Raw genomic sequence first — 15896 nt, forward strand, 5'->3', positions numbered from 1 at the left:
CAAAGCCCTGGGTTCGATTTCTCGGTACCATATTCACAGAAAAAGCCACAAGTGGTGCTGTGACTCAAGTGGTAGAGGCAGCATTGAGAAAGCCCAAGGACTGTGCCCAGGCCCTGGGTTCAAGCTCCAGGACTATCAGAAAAACAAAACAAACCCAAAAACCTCTTGTATTATATTCTGTGTGTATGTGGGGCATTTAAGAAGAATTTTCTATATGTTTCCCATGAAAAACACATATATAACCACAGATACTTAAACACTAAAAGAAACAGATTACGCCATTTTATGATGAATTTTTCAGAGGCCTTGAACAGCCTGAGCACTGAGCCTATCTCTCCCTTATATTCTTTCAAATTTCCCCTTATTGTTTTTATTTCACAAAATAAAGCTAGACACCAGTGACTGGTGACTTCTGCCTGTAATCTGATCTACTGAAGACCAAGATTTGAAGTCATTCCAGGTAAGAAAATCTATGAGATTGTTATCAGAAATTAACCTGCAAAAAGCAGGAAATAAAGGTATGGCTTGGGTGGTAGACCACCAGCCTTGAGTGAAAAAGCTAATGGACAATGCCTAATCCCTGAGTTCAAGCCCCACAACCAGCACAATGCAAAGAAAAAATCCAAGGGAAAACAAAAATAAAGTTAAGAGGGCAAAATTGTAAGGCATTGAGATTAGGCAAAAGGATCTAGAGACTATGGGGAAATGTGACAAGAATGGGGACTGCTATGAATGGACATGGTTCACTGAGTGAAATTTTAGCTCTCTTCACCTATGCAGGCCTTTGTATTTTCACCAAGGTGAGCAGGAGGGAGCTGTGGGAAGCTGGGGGGAAAATTTTTACCTCATTCTCCATGTGGAAACACATGATTGTGAGCAGAAGATGAGCTCCCTTTCTGCCCAGATGACAACGCGAGAGAGTGAGGTCTGGCGTTTCATCATTTGCTACTCATAGTCAGGGAAAATTTAAGTGGCAGTTGCTCTGTGTCTTGGTGTCAGGAAATGTGTGCAGCAAGGCAGCTCTGACGAGGGTAAGAAAGCCGGTGTTCAGCAAAGGAGAGAGCCAGACTGACTTAGTCAATGTTTCTTCGAAGATTGTCTTGTTATTGTTTTCTGCTGGTACTGGGGATTGAACTTGGGACCTTGTTCTTTTCCTTAGTTTTTTCAATTAAGGTTGGTTCTCTACCAGTTGAGCCATACCTCTACTTCTGACCTTATACTCTTTCCTCCTTGAGGTGGCTTCGAACTGAAATTCTCATATTTTAGCCTCCCGAGTAGCTAGTATTAAAAGCTTAAGCTGTAGTGCCTGGACAGTTTTTTTTTTTTCCCAAAAAAGTATATCCTTACTTGAACAATTTCTTTCTTGCAGTACTAGGTTTGAACCTAGGCCCCTGCACTTGCTAGACTGATGTGATACTGCTAAGTAGGTCTCTAGACCTAGTTGTTTTATTAATAGATGGAATAACCTACAGGTTGAAAAATTACTTAAGAAATACTATGCCAGGTGCTGGTGGCTTATGCCTGTAACCCTAGCTACTCAAAAAGCTGAACTCTAAGAATCATGGTTCAAAGCCAGCCTGGGCAGAAAAGTCCCTGAGTCTGTCATCTCCAATTAATCACAGAAAAAGCCATAAATAGCATTGTGGCTCAAATGGTAGAGTGCTAGCCTTGAGAAAAAGGAGCTCAGGGGTAGAATTTAGCCCCTGAATTCAAGCCCCACAACTGCTAGGAAAAAATGCAAAGGAAGGAAAGAAAGAAGAATGAAAGGAAGGAAGGAAGGAAGAAAGGAAGGAAGGAAGGAAGGAAGGAAGGGAAAAGAAAAAAAGAGATTGTATCTAAGATCACATTGGTCAGATGATTTTGAAGACATGCTTTATTTGAGTTAATCAATGTTTGTAGAAAATTGATTTTCAATGCCTAAGTTAGCATCTGGTATTTTCCAGGAAGCTGCCCATCTAGGAAACATCCACTGTGTGTACACAGATGGCTTTGTAGAAGTTCAGGAGAATTCCCTGTGGGAGTGGGTAGAATCCATAGGTGAGTTTTCTCATTATACTAGTGACTAGAATAATAATCTCTCAGCCAATGTTCTTGGCAGAAATGTATAATTTCAGATATAAATATCATATCCATGCCTTCATGAAGAGCAACAATCTAATCACCAAACCAGCTGGGAAGTTCCGGATTGGTGGGGCTTCCTGGAAAACTGAGGTAGCTTTCATCCAGCCTGTATTCTTGAAGTGAGTGGCTATTGCATTTTCCTAAGATTTACATCTAAAGTGGCTTCTCAGCTAATAGGGAGACAGTGACAGATTGAGCCAAGTATATGTGGAACTTTTGTTTGACTTCTGGCTTTGCCAGTACTACTATGCCACCTTGTGAAAAGTACTAATGATCCCTGATTTTTGGTAACTCATCTGGAAAATGTGGAATTTGGTGAGATAATCTCCAAGGTGCTATTTAGCTTTAAAATTCTATGATGCTAAGAATATGGTTTGCCCATCAGTGAAAAGTCACTGAGCTGACCTTGGAAATTGCTTCATGCCAATTAATCTCTTTCCTCCCTTTAGTAGAAAATGATCAGAAACGGATTGCCTATTATAAATCCTGAATATGTTTCCATGAGACTCCTCCTCCACTCGTACAAAAACCAAGCAGGCCAAATTCATTTGTGTCTGAGGTAAATATATATATGTATATATATGAATACTTCTCATACTTGCATGAAGTTAACTCTAGAGGTTATGGTTGCTGTATAAATCACCTGCCTCAGCTCATTACCAAGAAGCCGGGGAACCTGAAGAAGAGAGGGGTTTGAGAACTTCTACTTTTGTGATGCTTTTCAAAGCATTCCTGCTGGGAAATCACTTTGATCAGCACAAAGAGAAAGGATCATTTTGGACTATTCTTGTATTCTGAAGTCTCCAGTGGCGCTCTGGCATCCGCAAGCGAGTTGCTGGCAGGGTGTGACCTTGGTCTATGTTAGTCATCTCATCTCTGTCCCTCCCCCCACCTCCTTGTGTTTAACTCTCCATTCATGGGGGCTCAGAACCTGAGTTTGTTTGTCCTTCCAGCTGGCTGTGGTCCACTCTGACACTCTCAAACCTTCTTGGAGTTTGAGTTGATTTTGAAGGAGTGCCAGGAATTCATTTCAAAAGATTCACACACTTCCCTGCTTCTTTTCTGTGGCAAGAGAGCCTTTGGGTCAGAGTCCCGGAAGACAAATCTCACTAATCTCAGAAGACAAATGTTGCTAATCTCAGGAGACTGTTCACACTGACCAGCCTTATTATCTAAAATCACCATGGAAAAAACTCTCAGTAATTAAACAGGATTTCTATGTGCTGCTAATCATTTTCAGATGATCAGGATTTCCCCAAATTCTCTAATTCTTGTAATTTTTATTTCTGCATAGAAATATGATAAATGACTTGATAAAATAAAGGATTTAATTTTATGTCCCCAGGATATTTTTTTTTGTCAGTCCTATGACTTGAACGCAGGGCCTGTGCACTGTACCTGAGCTTCTTTTGCTCAAGGCTAGTACTCCCCAGCTTGAGCCACAACACCACTTCTAGCTTTCTCTGATTATATGGTACTGAGGAATTGAACCCAGGGATTCATGCATGCTAGGCAAGCACTCTACCACTAAGCTACACTCCCAGCCCCTCAGGATATTTTTCAAATGATACTTTCCATGTCAGTTAAAACCGGAAAATTTTCTTTGTGGACTTGGGCTTCAGAAATTGGGTACCCAATGAATGTGGATCTATGTTCTGGTACCCAGAAAGGAGACTCAAAGGAATACACACACACACACACACACACACACACACACACACACACACACACACACCGGTGTATATAGATATATAACTATATATATGTGTGCATATATATACATAATATATAGGCATATATAGGCAGGTGTGGTGGTTTACGCCTGTAATACTAGCTACTCAGGAGGCTGAGATCTGAGGATAAATGTTCAAAGCTAATCCTGGGCACACAAGGATCTGAGACTCTCATTTCCAGTTAACCCTCTAGAAAACAGGAAGGGAGGATTGGCTCAAGGGTAGGGCAGTAGCCTTGAGCTGAAGAGCTCAAAGACAGATCCCAGGCCAAGTGCAAGCACCATGAACTGCACACACACACACACACACACACACTATATATATATATATAGTGTGTGTGTGTGTGCATATATATACACGTATGTGTGTATTGTAGAATGTGAATCTGGCCTATATACCTCCTTTAGAATCAAACCAAGCAAAAACTTACATCATTTGTACTCACTTCTCATGTTTGGATTAAGGATTTAGATCACATGATGGATTTGATATATTGAGTTGGTGTTAATTGGATTAGCTCCTTTTTGTGTGTCCTTGACCTACCACTTTAGACCTAGACACTCAAGTCTTCATTGGTTCATAGGGATCAAAACACTACCAATGTTCAGTGTAGAGGCTCAAGAAGTTGAGAGCACAAAAAAGAGATGGAACCTGCTGTGTGTGTGTGTGTGTGTGTGTGTGTGTGTGCGCGCGCGCGCGCGCGCGCGCGCGCACCTGTGTTTTGAATTCCCTCCCCCTCCCCCAAGACCAGAGTAAGGAATAGGATCATTATCAATGACTATGCAAGAATCATCAAACAAACCAATATAGTCCAGAGTCAGAGGAATAAGTAACCATTCAAGTCAGAGGAATTGGCTAGGTTACTGTAGTGAACTGCAGTAGAACTTTCTGGAAAAGACATTTTCCAATCTGTATTAGATATATTATTTAGAAGAAATGTCACATGCAAGAGCCATGGGAGTGTATTGAAGATGAAGAGAGGAGTAATATCCAGATACAAGCTGAAGTTTGGAGTAGTTAGGTAGATAATTGAAATATATTGAAATATATTTTAAATGAGGGGAGAATATTCTGGGTTCATTTGGAAAGGCAGAGCCAACATGATGGAATCCTGTGCAAGGATTCCATACTTGAGGAGATGAAACTCAAGACCCAGTCAAAGACCAGCTAAATCGCCTTCTCCACTGAAACTGGAGAGGTGGGGAGAACTGGGCTAAGAATCTCTTGTTTTGGAGTCATGTCTTCTTTTTATTTGCTTATACATGTCAGATTACTTTTGGATACCTAAGTCTCAGTTCCTTTCTTCCTTTCTCCATTACCAAGTCTTGCCTTGCATTTCCAATCCATAGCTAGAGCTTGTTTCTCACAAGATAATCATGTAAAGTCAGAAATAATGGTGGTTGTGTAGAATACTTCTCTTCTTTCCCACCCCCACCAATCTCCTGCCTCCCCTGGCCTTTCATCTATGGTGAAGACTGTCACTCATCAGTGAACAGATTAGCCTCAAGCTCACAGCCAAATCCCAGGGGCACATCTACCTGCACTGACTTGCTTAAAAAGACTTTACTTGTGGTCAACAAATCAATTTCCATACCACAAGCGAGGCATATGATCCTCTCCAAAGGGTGTGTTTCACTTGTTCTTACAGGGAATGTGATGTTTGTCCTTTTGAATAAATACTTCTGCACAGTTGAGGTGGGGCCAGATCTAAAAACAAAAACAACAACAACAAAAGATTGGGATTATATTGTTTGTCTAGCTCTTGTCTCCTTAGGTGAGCTCACTGCTCATAATGACAACTTTCCAGTCTGATCTACCTTTTCTGGAATACAGGGTGGGGCTAAGCATTCTCCAGGCTCTGTTGCAACTGGAAAATCACCTCTTTTCATGTCAGTTTGAATCAGATGCAATCCCTTTACAACTTCAGATTTAAAAAAAAAACTGTGTAGACATGTCAGTTGAATTTCTTTTATGCGTAATTTTCATTTCTTCTTTCTTTTCTTGTTCTTGTTTTGATCTTGGGGCTTGAACTCAGGGCCTAGGAGCTATTTCTGAGCTGTTGTGCTCAAGCTAGCACTGTACCACTTGATCCACAGCTTCACTTTTTGCTTTTATTGGTGGTTTATTGGACATGAGAATTTTACTAACTTTCCTGCCTGAGCTGGCTTTGAACCATTATCCTAAGCCTCCTGAGTAGCTAGAATTACTGGAGTCAGCCACTGTTGTCTGGTTACAATTTTCATTTCTAATTGCACCTCAGTGAAATTAGAGTGTAATGAGAAGTGGGGATATCAACACCAACATATTTTCTTCAGTGTTATTGGAGCTAGAGGTAAGGTAGTCACTATATGACACTTGGTGGTTAGTTTTTAGCTTCACACTAGGAATGTGAATTAGTTTTCAGTCTGATTCCTCTGGGCTAGGATATTGTTATGATAATTTGTGTGCATGTCTTCCCAGACCTTATAAGTATATAAATCTCATGTTCTTTTGAACAAATTGAATGGTTAATCCTTTAATCACTTATTGAGAGATTGCTACAAGCACAGAGCAAAGGCTGGACCTTGCAGCTCAGCAGTTTGAAAGTCATCATTGCTATTCATTTGGTGTATTACCTGTGTTTCTTATTCTTTCTGTCTTCCATTATATAGGAGAGTTGTGGAAAACACTTCCCTGAAAGTGGAATGTGGAGCCATATGAGAAACAAGAGGATGCCAGGATGTAGAAGGTAGCAAAACTGCTTTGGGACATGTCCTTGGTTTTCCTCTGTCCCCTCTCCTGATTCCCCTCAGACAGAACCTGGAATACCTCTATTCAGCTGGTTGGCTGTGCTTTTTATTTAACTTTTCTGATTTTTAAAAAAAGTCAGGGTTGTGTGTGAGTACGTGTGTGTGTGTGTGTGTGTGTGTGTGTGTGTGTGTGTGTGTGCTGTTCCTGGCTTGAATTTAGGGCCTGGGCATTGTCTTTGAGCTATTTTTTTTTTTTGGTCAGTCGTAGGACTTGAACTCTGGGCTTGGGTGCTGTCTATGAGCTCTTCTGCTCAAGGCTAGCACTCTACCACTTGAACCACAGCTCTACTTCTGGGCTTCTAGTGGTTAATTGGAGATGAGAGTTTCAGGGATTTTCATGCCTGGGATGGCTTTAAATCATGGTCCTCAGATCTCAGCCCCCTGAGTAGCATTATAACATTACAGGCATGAGCCACTGGTGCCTGGCAATCTTCTCCTTTGAGCTTTTTTGCTTAAGCCACCACTCTATTTCCAGATTTAAAAAAATATTTATTGAAGATAAGCATCTCATAGACTTTACTATGTAGACTGACCTTGAACCACAGTCCTCAGATCTCAGCCTCCTGACTAGCTAGGATTACAGACATGAGTGATCTGCATCCACCTTTATTTCTCTTAATTTTTCCTCTTCGTTTATTTCCTTTCTTTCCTTCCTTCCTTCTTTCCTTCCTTCCTTCTATTCTTTCTGTTGTTCTGTCAGTTGTGGGGCTTGAACTCTGGATCTGGGTGCTGTCCCTGAGTTCTTCATCTCAAGGCTACAACTCTACCCCTTGAGTCACCACTTCCAGTTTTCTGGTGGTTAATTGGAGATAAGAGTCTCACAGACTTCCGTGCCTGGGCTGGCTTCTAACTGTGATCCTCAGATCTCAGCCTCCTGAGTAGCTAGGATGACGGGTATGAGCCACTAGTGCCCATCCTCTTTTGTTGTTGTTGTTGTTGGTCTTGGAGCTTTAACTCATGGCCTGGGCCCTTTCCCTGAGCCTCTGTGATCAAGGATACCACTCTTTCACTTGAGCCACAGCACCAGTTACAGCTTTTTCTGAGTAGTTTCACAGACTTTTCTTCCCTGGCTGGCATTGAACCTCAATCCTCAGATCTTAGTCTCTCGAGTAGCTAAGGATTATAGGCATGAGTCACTGGTACCCAGATCCTCTACATTTTTTTTTTAAAACAAAGTATTTACATAGAATCTGTGGGCACGTAAGGTAAATGCTTACCACTAACCTATACCCTTATCCATTAAAAAGAAAAAAAATTCCTGTGAGAAAGCAGTGACAATATTCAATGTATAGTTTCTGATACTAAAGAAATTGAGGCAAGGGTGAGGGTTTGGAAGGGTAAGAGAGCATGATAAGTTAGGTGACATTAATCAAGATGCATTATACTTATAAACTTATTTGTTGAATGGGAACTCCTTTGTATAACTATTTAGATATAAACATAAATTTTTAAAATTCATCTAGGAATTAATTAACTACTTTTAAGAGCATCTAGAACTTCCATAGTGTGAAATTCTAGTTTCCTTCCACTTTGTTTCAGTGCAATAAGGCCTTACCTCTTAAATTTTAATATGCAAACCAGTATTCTGAGGCTCTTGTCAAAATGCAGATTCTGTTTCAAAAGGTCTGGGGTGGGGCCATGCATTCTCAGTTCTCATATGCCCCTTGATAATTTGAGTAGCAAAATATTGAGTATGTGACATTAAACCTCCCCAGAAAGATAGTAGATCAAAGCACCTTTAAAAAAAAATTTCTATTAAATCCTCAACTTATTAGATGGTGAAGATGTGCTGTTCAAGATCTAATCTAAAATTCAAACTGTATTCCAACAGAGATTAACTTAATAAAATAAAACTTGAGGCACACAGAGCTATTCCTTTCTTAGTCAATCTGTCAACAAGTATTTATTGAGCACTGACTCTGAGCCTAGCTCTTGGCTAAATGTTATGACACACAAAAGAAAAATGGGACCAGTTCAGTGGAATGCATTTGAAACTTAGGAGGAATGAGAAATAATCATTTTAGGAGAGCTTCCATGATGTGTCACACCTCTAAATATCTTTGCGTGTTCCTATTAACCTTGACAGGTTTTGCTTTATATTCAGGAATAAGAAAGGCTCTGGGGCCCCAATATTCACCTCTACGTGACTTAACCCTCTCTATTTCCTTTTGCCTTATTCAAAAAAGAGTCATCCAATGAGAAGTGGAGACTTGGCCCTGATGGCTGAGTAAAATTAGCCAGGGGATAATTCTAGGGGATCACTGGAGGCCCTGATTCCTGCTGCCAGATTTCCTAAAGAGGCTGCTGAGTTGGCAGTCGTGTTGCTCAGCACAAATGACCCTGGAAGAAGATGAAGTCTACTTATTTGAAGCTTTCTATCTGGTCTAATCCTATCACTTCATAAAGAAGGAAATTATGTGGAGTGGAGTTTGCCTTGCCTCACACGCGCTGAGTACAGAGTGAAGTTCGGTGTTCCTGGCCACAGTTCTTTTCATTGAATGATTTGCTGTAATGACCAGGCTGGCTCACACCCCAGGCTATCCTCTACAGTCAGACTGTTTGCGTTTAACTGTGACCACTTCCTGTGGCTACTGGACTTCTAGTCATTTTTGTTTCTCTTTGGGCCTTCGTTTCCTCATTCGTAAGGCAGGGATAATGGTCACAACTTTTAATTAGTCAAGAGTTAATTAATTAGAATCTATCCTTGTAGAAAATAGGATTGGCTATTTTAGCCCATTTCTCCTGTCAGATTAAGATAACCTAAACTAAATAGCTTATCCACAATAGAAATTTACTCACAGTTCTGGATTCCTGGAAGGCCATGATCGAGGTGTTGGCACACAACCTCAGCATCTGGTGTAGATCCACTCTCTAGTTTCTTCTGTGGTGATGGCGTTGATTTTGTGGTAATGACTGTGTGCTTGGTACTTCTCTGCTGAGCCACACTTGAGTCTTTTGCTTCAGCAGTTTTTGAGATAGGGTCTTTTTGTTCCTTGTATGAACTCATGCCCCAACTGATGACATAGAGTCTCTCAGACTTTTCTGTCACAGCTTAACTGTGATGCTCGCACTCTTGACCTCTCACGTAGAGAAGATGACAAGTTCATGCTAACATGCCCAGGTTTCAGTCAGCTGAGATAGTCTTGCAGATGTCTGGTTGGACGAGCCTCTGGCTCCCATGCGACTACCATTACAGATGGGAACCACTGGGCCCCTGCTGGTTGCTACTTTCAGAATTCAAATTCAGTTTTTCTTGTGGTTCCTCCTATGAGATGATCGAGATCCCAGTTTCCTTCAATTCCTTCTTCAGAACTGCCAGATGGACGTTTGAGGTTCTTAAGCACTGATTGAATATCAGGCCCTTTGTTAAATGTTTTATGTGGAGCTCAATTTTTGCCAACCCTGAATGTAGGTATCATTACTAGTCCCTAGTCATTTCTCCCCACAGGGAGAAACTTACCTAGTGTCTTCTAACTAGTAAATAGTATAGACTAAAACCTAGGCCTCTAACTTAGTAGCTTCATTCTTAACAACCTAGCTAAGCTGGGGGGGGGGGGGAGAGAGGACCTTAAACAATGAGGAAAAGGATTGTATTTGTTTTAAAGCTTCAGATACATTTATTTTCTTTTTCACGAAGAATTAAAAAAAATTAGCACGTTCCATGTTCCTTAGAGAACTGCAATATTACAGATTTATTTCAACGTAAATCAGATCCCTTCTCCAAGGGCTCTGATTGTGGGGAGGAAAACAGCACTGTTTTGTTTGTTTTTTCTGTTGCTGTAGCTCTAGTCCTTTCTTTTCCATTCTTCAGCCCTCTACAGAGGGCCACTTTAGTCTACCAGGCTGCTGTCTGGTGGATGAAGACCCCAGAGTCCCTGAGTCCTTCTTTCTCAGACAGTAGGCATCTTTCCTGACAGCCTGATGTCCTTCCTCTGTGATTCTTTATCCACGGGGTCTGAGCGTCTTTTCCAAATGTGTATTGCTCACGTCTCCAGGGGTGCTCCATTTTCAGTCAGTGGCTCAACCCAAAGAGGCCCTTGGGAAGTGTAGGGACTCTGTCGAGGAGGAAGTGGCTCAATGCCAACCTCCATCGAGTGAACGCGTGTCAGGGTACATATGTGTCACAGCTCTGAAACTTCTGAGGGGCTCTCCTCTTCTCTCCTTCTCTCTCTTTTCTCAGCCACGCACACATACACACAACACTCACCAAGCAGGAGTCCGCTGTGTCATGTGGCCATGGGTCTATTGTAAAGATGCAGATATCTTGTTTTGGGGGTGGGGGGTTGTGTGGATCTCCCATTGTACGAAGGCAAGCAGTACTTTAAGGAATGCCCTCTGGAACATTGTTTCAAAATAGGAACCCTATTTATTTCAGCTTCTTCTTCCTCCCCTGATGCCTGAAGCAATCAGATTGTTCAAGACATCAGAATTTTATAGAGAGTATACATACATTATATGATGAGGCTATGGTATATATATATATAGTATACCATGGACTGTAAACAATTAGGCCTGGAAGTTTAATTCTCAGCAGACTGGGATGGCATTTCAGATTAGAAATGATGACTTCCAGCATTTACCCAAGTTGCCCAATGTCCTACGAGTAGCAAATAACTTTGGAATCAGACAAGAGTTTGTTTCAGATTCTAGCCTTGAGAGTAGTTGCCAAGGTTTTATTTTTTTAGTCCCTTCCTTTCCCTTCCCTTCCCTTCCCTTCCCTTCCCTTCCCTTCCCCTCTTTTCCCCTCCCTTCCCCTTCCTTCCCTTCCCTTCCCTTCCTTTCCCTTCCCTCCCCTCCCCTTTTTCTCCCCTCCCTCCCCTTCCCCTCCCTTCCCCTTCCTCCCTTCCTCTCTGCCTCTTTCCCTCCTTCCCTTCCTTCCCCTCTCTTCCTCCCTCCTTCCTTGTTCCCTATGTCTATTCCTTCCCTTCCTTCCCTCCCCTTCCTCCTTCTTCCATCCCTCTCTCCTTTTCCCTCTTTCTTTCTTTCTTTCTTTCTTTCTTTCTTTCTTTCTTTCTTTCTTTCTTTCTTTCCTTCCTTCCTTCCTTCCTTCCTTCTTTCTTTCTTTTTGTAAATGTATGCACCTCAGGGCTGGGGCTTAAACTCAGGGGTAAAGTGCTGTCCCTTAGATTTTTTTGCACAAGGAGAGTGATAATAATCTACCACTTGAACCACAGCTCCACTTCTTAGGTTTTGCTGGTTAATTGGAGGCAAGAGTCTCACCATGGACTTCCCTGCCTGGGCTATCTTTGAACTTTGATCCTCTGATCTCCACTTCCTGAACAGCTAGGATTACAGGCAGCTGGATTATTGCAATGATTTGGATAGCGTTTGAGGATGTTTGCAAGAGTTCCTGTCTTAGGAGCTGAGTCCTGACAGGCATGAGAGCTTTATGGATCACTGGGGAATCTGTTCTCAAAAGCCACCCTGTGCTCTTTTGAGAGCAAGTTGTGATGAGCAGGAGCCTGTACCCTGAACCCATGCCCTGGCTTCCTGCTCTATGATGAGGTGATGTGAGCCCATCTTCCCAACACTCACCCAGGAGAGTTTCACCAGAGCCCTCCTGATGCTGGCTTGATGCCTGTGAACGTCTGGAACTGTGAGTTAAGTGAGCTTCTTGTTTTCTTCTCCAAAATTTAGCTTGCCTCAGATATACCATCATAGTGTTGGAAACCAGACTACCCAAGGAGCTACGTGTCCAGTTTCTGCATTAGCTTGTAATGCCAAGTTTTGCTTTCTCTATTCATAACATAGGGATGGAGGTGCTGTGAAAATTAACTTGAACAAGGAATATCATGCTCTTGAGTACACTATCTGGAAAAATAACTTGTGCTTGATAACAGTGATAATGGTACCTATACAGTTATCTATTACTATTTTATAACTCTTAGGAGTTCCCATACTTATTCTCCCTACTGGCACCAGTGGGCAGTAAGCTGTAATCAGTACCTAACATAATGCTTCCTATTTCTGATATTTAATAAATATTTGAATGTGAGAAAAATGCTATTGTGTAACTGTAGAGCTGTTCTCTTTCTTTTCCTTTCTTTCTTTCTTTCTCTTTCTTTCTTTTTTTCTTTCTTTCTTTTTGTTCATAAGGCTTGAACTCAGGCACTGTCCCTGTGCTTTTGCGCTCTAGGATAATGCCATATCACTTTGAGCCTCACCTCCAATTCCAGTTTTCTGGTGGTTAATTAAAGATAAAAGTCTTTCCTGCCAAAAAAAGTCTTTCCTGCCTAGACTAGCTTTCAACTGTATCTTCAGATCTCAGCCTCTACAATTATAGGGAGATTTTATTTCTTGATCAGTGAAGTTTTCGTTTTCTTTCCATCCTCTCTCTCTCTCTCTCTCTCTCTCTCTCTCTCTCTCTCTCTCTCTCTCTCTCTCTCTCTCTCTCTCCCCATCTCTCTGTCTCTGTGTCTTTCTTTCTCTCTCTCTGTCTTTCTTTCTTTCTTCCTTTCTTTCCTTCCTTCCTTTCTCTCTCTCTTTCTCTCTCTCTTTCTCTCTCTTTCTTTCTTTCTTTCTTTCTTTCTTTCTTTCTTTCTTTCTTTCTCTCTCTCTCTCTCTCTCTCTCTCTCTCTTTCTTTCTTTCTTTCTTTCTTTCTTTCTTTCTTTCTTCTTTCTTTCTTTCTTTCCTTCTTTCTTCTTTGTCTGAGACCTAAACTCAATATCCTTCATTTTTACTCATTGGCTAATGCTCTACCAGCTGAACCACACCTTCAACCTCTTGATCTAAAGTGATTTTAGGGAATTCTGGGAGTGGATGGTGAGGATCTAGGTTGATCCTTGTCGAAAGACAAAATTGGACAATCTCCAGCAATATACATATGGGCATTCCATTAGCAAGTGTTTCTGTCTCTGACTGCAGATGAATTTTTCCTGGAGGGTTACTAAGATGACTATTCTTAGGTAAATTTGGACTAGGTGATTTTCAGGAAATTGGGAAATGTCTTTGCCCTTCCCCAAACTGCCCAAGTTATCTGAGTTTCTGTGACTAGAAAATGATTTCTTTGCTTAACTATCATTTTAGGATATCATAATTGCAGCTTAAAGAAGAATGCAAACTTAATTAAAAAAATAAATCAAAGACTAAAAGAAATCAAAAGTCCCAAACAAGTCTTTCTTGTTATATAACAGGTTGTGGGTAAGAGCCTATAAGCATGGGGGACCCTCTTCCATTAAGTTATTCTGGGATCTATATGAACAGAGGTTTACCTCATCTTCCATCAGGGTAATCGGTGTTCCCAAGGGCAGAATAGGAAGAGCAACATGGGAAAGAACTATGAACTATGTGGAAAGGCACAGTGGGCCAAATATAACAGAAGTATCTATTATATCTATCCAGACTAAAAACCAGTCATACCTGGCCATACCTGACTGGCAGAAACTCTTGGAGAATGAGTTCCTGGCTAGGCTAGCATGTTCTCATGAGAAGTATGCAATATAGGAGAAACATACATGAATTGTGAACCAGGCTAGGTAGGATGTTCTTTGTTTTAAGGAGCCAATCGCTCTAGAGTGTTTTGGTACAAGCTGGTTTGTCTTTATTAGGAGGAAAAGCTTATTTGAGAACTTCTAGGCCTAAACATATAGCAAAAGGTCAGAGCCACTAAATAACAGCAGTAGAGTGTGTGGGAAAAATGACTGGTCAGATGTCTCTCCGATGGTTCTAGACTTCTGGATGCTTGAAATGGGGCTCTAGGAAAGAGGTCAAGAAAGATGGAAAATAAAGACAAGCAAACCACTGCAGTCTTTCTTTGCCAAGGGTAAGACATGGCTACCTTCCAGAGGCGCTGGGCCTGCTACTTGTGGGCAGTCTTTGCAATAAAGCACTGCCAAGAGTTGCCGGGCAGGGGGCAGGGGTGGTCCCAGGTCCCAGGAGCTGTGGATAGAGAAGAAGGACATGGCTTCTCCTTATTACTTGTAGGCCTCCAAGAAAGGAAAGGCGGGCTCATTATGTCTCTAAGGTAGATTTTATAGTTCTGGATTGGAGCCTAAAAGTTGCATGTGGTTTTCAAATACTTATTTTATCACACTCCGTGATTACTTCCATTATGTGTGGCTAACATTGAGTCTTTTCAGATTTAGTTGGGATATAGAAGGTTTAAATAAGCCCAAGATCAGATGTGTCTGGGATTCCATTTCTTGCATGCATGCTGTAAATAAACGCTGATGAAAAATATTTTAGTTCCAACTTCTGCCACCCCAAATCCTACAAATATGCACATTAAAGCCCCATAATCCCATAAAAGCCTTTTTACTTGTAAATAACACTATCTTGTTTTCCATCTCAAATTTCTTCTCCTGTAATTACACAATATTTGGTTTCCCCTTTTTAGGCAATTCAAATTAAAACTTATTTCATTTCATAATTACAAACATTCATTTTGAGTAAAGACTAATCTGACGGGAATTTGGTTTCAGTGATATTGTAACCCAGACTTGCAATAGCAAAGCAATCCATCTCCTGACTAATGTCTTGGAATCTTTTACAACTCTACTCCAGCTAAACATTTGCATTTGGAAAGTTTTATCCTCTTCCTTGAAATAATAATGCTTTATTAAGAATAGTGTGTGATTCGATTTTTTAAATAAAAATAATGATTTAAATCAAAGGCCTCAAGATATGAAGAATTTAAAGGGTGAGCCATTTTACCCTTTTAGTTTGGGGGTTATTTTATAACTCCCAGGAGTTCCTAAATGGAATGTTGCTTAGAAAATGTTCATTATTAAGTTAGTTTTCAACTATTTCCTGAAAAAAGGAGAAAGAAAATATTCTTTGTCTGGCTATCTTAATAGGTGATAATTTTGAAATATTAGATAAAGTCTATGTTATTACTACTCAGAGTGTGGGTAGAGTAGGAAATAGCATGATGGTCCGTTCATGTATGAAAGGAGGGTGAATGTCTAGGTACACACAGTTTTTATTAACTTCCAAGCTAAAGTGCCTATTGAGTGTTTGCATAGTGATCACTGTTGGCCCATTTGTAGTATTAGAAACACTCCAAAACAATAGTGATTTAAAAACACTGATTTATTCCAATCTTTCATAGCTTCTGGGGTGATGAACTTGGCCAAGCAGCTTTTGTTTGTTGGAGATGGGGGTTCCGCTTGTGCAATAGCTGAGTCTATAGTCGTATAAAACCTCTACTGCTCGCACATAGAGCTTGTAGGCTAAAACACGAGAAGGCTAAGTGGTCATTTCTCTCCATCAGTGGCTGGTGTGCGTGGTGGTCTTGTGCTATGACCGAGCTTT

General features: G+C 41.0%; 1 long non-coding RNA gene across 2 annotated transcripts in view; it reads left to right on the forward strand.

Annotated features, from left to right (window-relative positions):
• The first annotated feature begins 11820 nt into the window (after positions 1-11820).
• Positions 11821-15896, forward strand: part of LOC150048828 (uncharacterized) — a 219157-nt gene continuing 215081 nt past the window's right edge. For both annotated transcript variants that reach the window (XR_016539102.1, XR_016539101.1), the window contains exon 1: positions 11821-12239. This is a non-coding gene — a long non-coding RNA (uncharacterized LOC150048828). The remainder of the gene's footprint in view (positions 12240-15896) is intronic.

Source organism: Megascapheus bottae, chromosome 21 (genome assembly GCF_031878675.1).
Source record: "Megascapheus bottae isolate mThoBot1 chromosome 21, mThoBot2.hap1, whole genome shotgun sequence".
NCBI lineage: Eukaryota > Metazoa > Chordata > Mammalia > Rodentia > Geomyidae > Megascapheus > Megascapheus bottae.